Below are 7,058 nucleotides of genomic sequence, written 5' to 3'. Positions count from 1 at the left end.
CATGCGGCTGGGCCTCTAGCAACATCTGGAGCCTTCCTCCAACGTCTGATGGGAGACAACGGGGCTTTCTGTTTTCCTGGGCGGTGGTGCTGGAGGGCCTTCCTTGAAGGCACAGGAGTTGACCCTCTAGCTCCCTCCCCAGACCAGCACCCCCACCCCCAACTTTGCCTGCCTGACATCATTGCAGGGGGTGCGGGTTTGATCCCTGGCCTGGGAACTAAGATCTCTTGTGCTGCCTGGTGAGGCCAGAAAGTAAAAAAAGAAAGAAAGATTCAAAAAAAAAAAAAAAAAAAAAAAGAAAGAAAGAAAAATGATGTGTGAGATTTATAGGAAAAGCTGTATTTCTTCTCTTGATCAGACTTCCCCTCTTCCTGTAACACACAAGTCAAAAAAACAATGGAGAGGGTCATAGACACACACACACACACACACACAGAGGAAGTATGCTTATAAGAACCCGCTTTGGGGTGATAGCTAAACAGTATGAAGTTTCCTCTTGAGATAATGAAAATGTTCTAAAATTGACTAATGGTGGCACATATCCCTGAATATACTAAAACCCGTTGAATTTTACACGTTAAATGGATGACTGTATGGTATGTGAATTATATTTCAATAAAGCTGTTGAAAGGGGGAATAAAAAGAAAACTCTTCCTACCAGGGCCTGGCCTGGGACTTGAACTTGAAAGGGCATGAATGTTCATCGTTGGTCCCAGGAGTAGGATCACTCACAGAGTCTAGGAGGCAGTGGTGAGGCTGGGAAAGGGGCTCCATCTCTAAACCCAGCCACGTTACAGGTCCAGCTAGAGACTTGTGGCGATCCGTTCCCAGGACAGCACTGCTGGAAGGGATATGAAAGGCCACGAGGTCGAATCCCCATTTCCCAGATGCAGAAACTGAGGCCCAGGAAGGGGAATGACTTGTACGCAGAATACGGTTGGTTAGAGTCAATTCTGGGGCCAACCCTGTCTTCTGAAGCTTAATCTAATGTGTTTCTTTTTTCCTTCCAAAAAGAAGGGCTAAAATAAGTCCAGGGGTCTGTATGTTCACAGTGAGCCTTAGAGAGTATGGAGTAAACAGGCCACTGCATCACAGTTTGAGTCACTTTGATGGCATGGGGCAGGAGGAATAGAGGAGGTTATAGGTAGAACTAGGGAGGGACGACATACCTCTGTGTGTGTGGGGTGGGGGGTGGCCAAGGGTGGTTTCCTAAAGAAGTAATTTTCCACCTGAAATCAAACCGATGAGTAGGAATCAGGTGCCGGTTGGGGACTGGGAGACGGGGGAGGATGGGGGTAAGCTGGGGTGTCTGCGTCATTCAGGAGACATTCAGTCTGTTACAGAAGACTATCTGGGGAGTGAGCAGAGACTGGCAATGAAGCTGAAGAGGTTCTAGATGCTCTGTGCATGCTTAGTCACTCAGTTGTGTCCGACTCTTTGCAACCCCACGGACTGTAGCCCACCAGGCTCCTCTGTCCATGGGACTCTCCAGGCAAGAGTACTGGAGTGGGTTGCCATTCCCTTCTCCAGGGGATCTTCCTGATCCAGGGATTGAACTAGCATCTCCTGCATCTCCTGCATTGCAGGTGGATTCTTTACTGCTGAGCCACCAGGGAAGCCCCATGGTGGCTAGATAGATGCTCTAGGGCCTTCTGAAGCTCCTTATGGTGTTTGGTCTTTACCTTGAGGTTAACAAGAACCCTTGATGAGTTTCCTGCAAATTGCTCTGGAATCCAAATTGCGCTAGGGTGCTCTCCTCTGGTCCAGCACCCCCATCTGGGCCCTTGGGTCAGCAGCATAACAACTCTCTTTTACTGAACACATACTGCATGGCTGGCTCTGGACTCAAGTGGGTATTTAACACCGAAGAACTCATTTAATCTCCATAACAACCCAATAAAGTATTTACCGTAATTATTCACATTTTACAGATGTTAATAGCTGACACTTATTTAGATTAACTGGGTGCCAGCCATGTTCTAAGGACTTTATATATCACCTAACTTGTTCCTCGTGGAAACCAACCAGGAGATGGAGGCATGAGGAAGACAAATAACTTATTTAAAGTTGCACTAGCCATTCAGTCCTTGATTGTCTTCTTTTCTCTGTCCCCTCCCAATAGCAGAAAACTAAAAGAAAGATGTAAAATATAGAGGAAAATAAAGCATTTCCCCCATATTGTTAAATTCCTTGCCATCCACCAAATAAACAAAGAAGCAACAAAACAACCTTCCCAAACTCAAGGTGGGAACCTTCTTGTCCAGGAAAGAGGAGAGGGGTGGTGGGTGAGGAGGACGGGTGTAGACAGAATTCCAAAATGACCCTGTGACTTTCACCCCTTGGTGTTACACCCATGGCTATGTTATAGGATGCAGAGAAAGAGGTTTTGTAGATGTAATTAAGCTTACAAATCAGATGACCTTATAATCGGGAGATTATCTAGGTGCTCGATCCTGCTTACAGTCACATGTGGGTTCAGTCATGTCTGAATCTTTGCAACCCCATGGAAAGTAGCCCATCAGGCCAGGCTCCTCTGTCCATGGGATTCTCCAGGCAAGAATACTGGAGTGGGTTGCCATTTCCTCCTTCAGAGGATCTTCCCAAACCAGGGTTCAAACGCTCGTTTCCTGTGACTCCTGTATTGACAGGCAGATTCTTTACCACTGAGCCACCTTATCCAAGTGGGCCTAACCCAAACTTGTCAGCCCTTTAAGAGCAGAGAATTTTCTCCAGCAAAGGTAGAAAAGGTCATCAAAGAGACTGAAGTGAGAGAGGTATCTGATGCCAGGGAAGTCCTCTGTTGGTGATTTTTAAGTTTTATCTTTCCTTCTGCACCTATTAGTTGGACTTCTTCTGAAAAGGATTGAGAGTTTATACGGGAAAGGCAGCATAAACATTTGATTTCCCCCCTTATTTATCAATTTTCAAAGATGCTTTTTAAAAATGCCATCATGTCAATAAAAGGGTTGAGGTCCAGAATGGATAGGTTGTAGACTGCTAGAGCCAAGATTTGAATCTCAGTTTTCCCAGGGTCCAGCCTGTGGGCTTAATGACTATACCTTATTGCTTCCCAGAAAGGAAAATGGTCATGAGATAACATCGTTAAGCTAATCAGCCAGAATATGAAAGCATATCACTATGAATATGTTGAGATATTTATAGATGCATAGAAAAGATGGAGGTCAATACTGAACACACCACCATTATTAGGTATTACCACCAGAAGGTTTAAAGACAAAAGCATCCTGAACGTTTGGGTTCCTCCACTTCTGGACCTTTCTCAAAGGCTGCTGAGAGCCTACAGGTGGTACTAAGTTATTTTCGTACAACAAACAGAATACTTTTCTTATTTGTAAAGGTTCCTGCCATCTTGGTTCTTGAACGCTGGCAAATGTCACATGGGGGAGCTTGGAAATATCTTTCTCTAAGGAGAGAGGGATTGTATTCCTTCAAGGACTTCTATACACTTTCTGTGGCTACAGTCAGTACGGTTCAGTGGGGAAGAGACAAACCTGAAATCAGGTCATCTGGGTTCATGCCTTGGCTTAGCCACTTCTTAGCTGTGCCATCTTGGACAAGTCAACCTCTTTGTGCCTCAGTTTACTCATCCTTGAAGTGGGGAGGGTCTCAGAGTCCTCGGGTTCGGGAGGGTCACATGAGTTAATGCAAGTAAGATGCTGTCCTTAAAAAGTGCCCAGTGAATGTTAGCTTTTCTTATACAGGAGAGTCTGGAAGAGTCATCGGCTCTGGATAGTTGTGCTGTTACAAGAATAATAGGTAGGACCGCTTTCCCAGGTGCCAGACGCCAGGACTGCAGCCAAGCCCAGGCTCTGCCTCTCAGACACACGTATCCCCCCCATCCAATTTACCTTGGCACAAAAGGATAATTCATTGGTATGTCCACATCCTGGTCCTCAACATAAATCTTCCCTGCTCACGCAGGTGGTGACAGCTTCCCAGGTCTCTTGGACTTTCTTCTCTGAGTTTCCCATTAATGTTGTTTACATGCAGAGAGACCTGGGACTTATTTTCTTCTGAAGCTATTCTTCTTTTGAGAAGAGTGGGTAGGGTGAGGAGCAGGGGAACTGAAGAGGAAGGAGGTGGGAGAAAGACCCCCCAAGATGTCACTGTGATCTTGAGATTCAGCGGCCTGGTGGAGAAATACACAGGCCAGCAACCTCCCATCAAGGCCTACCTGGTATCAGTCCTGCCCTTCCTGGCGGCCAGGAGAAGGCGGGTCCAGGTGAAGCTGGCCCTGCCCTGGGGAAGGGGTGAATGGTTACTTGTGAAGCTAGTTCTTGGTTTGATTTCCTCCTCAAGTACTTTATTGTCTTCCTCTTCATCAGACAAGTATGCAGGCTGTTTGGCAATTTCCAACCATTCCCAGCCATTGTAATTGACCCAATGGGCTTGTGTAAACAGCTTTCTCCTGGGGGCCGGCTGAGGCCTGGATGCTCTGTTGGGATCTAGGAGTGAGGACGATCATTTTCTTTCTTTCCCAAATGTTTGGACTTTGAGGCAGAAGCTGCCATGAAAAGGGGAAAAAGAGAAAACACTTCTTGATGAGACGTTCTTCAGTTTGGGCAAGACTCCGGGTGTTGTATTCCCTGGCGGCTCAGTTGGTAAAGAGTTTGCCTGCAATGGGGGAGACTCGGATTCAATCCCTGGGTGGGGAAGATCCCCTGGAGAAGCAAGTGACAACCCACTCCAGTATTCTTGCCTGGGAAATCTCATGGACAGAGGAGCCTGGTGGGCTACAGTCCATGGGGTCACAAAGAGTTGGAGATGACTGAGTCACTAATACACACCAGATGTGTTAGAAATGGAGGTGATGTTTTCTCATTCATTCATTCATCTCATTCAGTTATTTATTCATTCATTGGAGAAATGTGTAAATTGGTTATTTCTATTTTATTAAAAAAATTTTGGGGGGTCACACTGCACAGCATGTGGTATCTTATCTCCCCCAAGGGATGGAATCTGCGCTCCCTGCAGTGGAAGCGTGGAGTCCTAACCACTGGACTACTGGGAAAGTCCTTGTACTGATACTTCTAGATAGTACTTTTCAGACTTTTGTTTTTAACCTCAGAACCCTTAATTAATAAAGTCTTCGTGACACTCAATACATAAGAGACTGAACTAAGGTTTAGAGAGATTCAGGGTCTTGCTGAGGCATGCATGCCCGTTGAAGGGGGTGCTGGGTGGCATCCAGATATGCTCCTTTCTAACCCTTTGATCAGATATGCCCTTGCTATTTGGAGCATTTATAGAGAAGTACAGGCAGTCCTAAACTTACAAATGAGTTCTGTTCCAAAAGTTCATGAGGAAGTCAGCTGCCTGGATCTGGAATACATTTCCCTATAGAGACAGAGGTACGGATGGTGGCGAGGTGCCCAGACTGGCCCACAAAAGCCCATTTAATCCACAATGTGTTGGAATTCTAGAACTAACAGTTCTCCATGAGCTTTGTGCTCATAACGGCACTGTGGAACTTGTGCACTTGGACAGTAAGCCCTCCCGTGTGGGGAACATGGCTGTGAGTTCCCACCCATGTGGACACAGTAAGGAGCCAGGCGGTGAGCAAAATCGGCCTTTGCGTGTTTAGAATAGATGCCGCCAGTTTTCTTTGGTCTTAGTAGAATGTCAAGTCCGCAAAAGAAGGGATTTTTATTTTATTTCCTGCCATATTTTCCGCATATAGTGGCCCATAAGAAGTGTTTGATAAATGATTGTTGAATGAATTGATGCACTAAAGTTTCATGGAGTTCTTGAAGAAGAGTCCCCTGAACCCTCACTTGGAATCTAGGCAGTGTGTTTTTTAAACACACATCTCCAGGAAGCCTGGATATTTGGAAACAAATAAATCACCAGCCCATTCTATTTAGAAACAGCAAAGGAATGGCTGATACAGAGAGATCACATCGACAGTGGGGACAGGTGACCAGCTTTCAGGGAGGAGACAGAAAAACCATAAAAAGCTGATACAAGAAAGAACTCCCAAAGCACAGCAGCCTGGGATCATTCAGGTCAGGAACCCTGGGAATCATTACTGTAAAATAAACATTAATTAATGCATTACAATTTATCACCCTTGTTTAAGGAGGTAGGAGAGGGTGTGTGGAAACTGGACAGCATAATAAAAAGTTATGTTTCTTAAAGAAACAAACTCTTCTGTTACATGGAAAATGATTCTAAGACGCTTCAAGTTCTGAGTGCCTGAGTATGCTAGTCTGTAATATTAGAAAAGCATTGGCAATTACGCTTTAGTTGTCATGGGGACTCTTTAGGGTTATTGTGGAGGTCTCAACCTTTTGGGGCTGCAAATATGATTGGATAACAAGTGAGAAATTTTGTTTCTAAAGCAAAAAAGAAACCAAAAGGGGCATCTTAGCTGCTGCAGACAGAAGTTCATCATAGGTGGTCCAGGGTGGGCTTCTGGGATCCCAGGCAGTGGTAGCAGCTCTGTAGAGTGTGCATCCTTGGGGGACTTTTGCTTGAAAACAGAGTGTGGGCTTCAGACCAAGGCAGACCTGCACCCAGTGGAGGCATTTCCACTTACTAGCTGTGTTACCTTGGACAAGTCATTAACCACTCCAAGCCTTGGTTTTCTCTGCCTCTAGAAGGTAATGCCTTCTTCTTCTTTTTTTTTTAATGAATGAGTTAATTTATTTTTGTCTCTGCTGGATCCTAGTTGCTGCTTGCGGGCTTTCTCTAGTTACAGCAGGTGGGGTCTACTCTCCAGTTGCGTTGTACGGGCTTCTCACATTGCTGTGGCTTCTCTTGCTGCAGCTCTCAAGCTCCAGAGTGCAGGCTCAGTAGTTGTGGCCCATGAGCTTAGCTGTTCTAAGACATGTAGAATCTTCCTGGATTGGGGATAGAACTTTTCTCCCCTCCAATGGCAGGGGGATTCGAACCACTGGACCACCAGGGAAGCCCAGGTAAAGCCTTCTAGACAGAGTTGTGAGGCTTAACTGAAATAGTTCCTTTAAAGGGCCTCGTATGGTGCTGTCACACAAAAGATACTCAACAAATGCAACTTCCTCTCTTACTATTTCCCA

This window comes from Muntiacus reevesi, chromosome 10 (genome assembly GCF_963930625.1).
Source record: "Muntiacus reevesi chromosome 10, mMunRee1.1, whole genome shotgun sequence".
Classification (NCBI taxonomy): Eukaryota; Metazoa; Chordata; class Mammalia; order Artiodactyla; family Cervidae; genus Muntiacus; species Muntiacus reevesi.
This window is presented reverse-complemented; position numbering follows the sequence as displayed.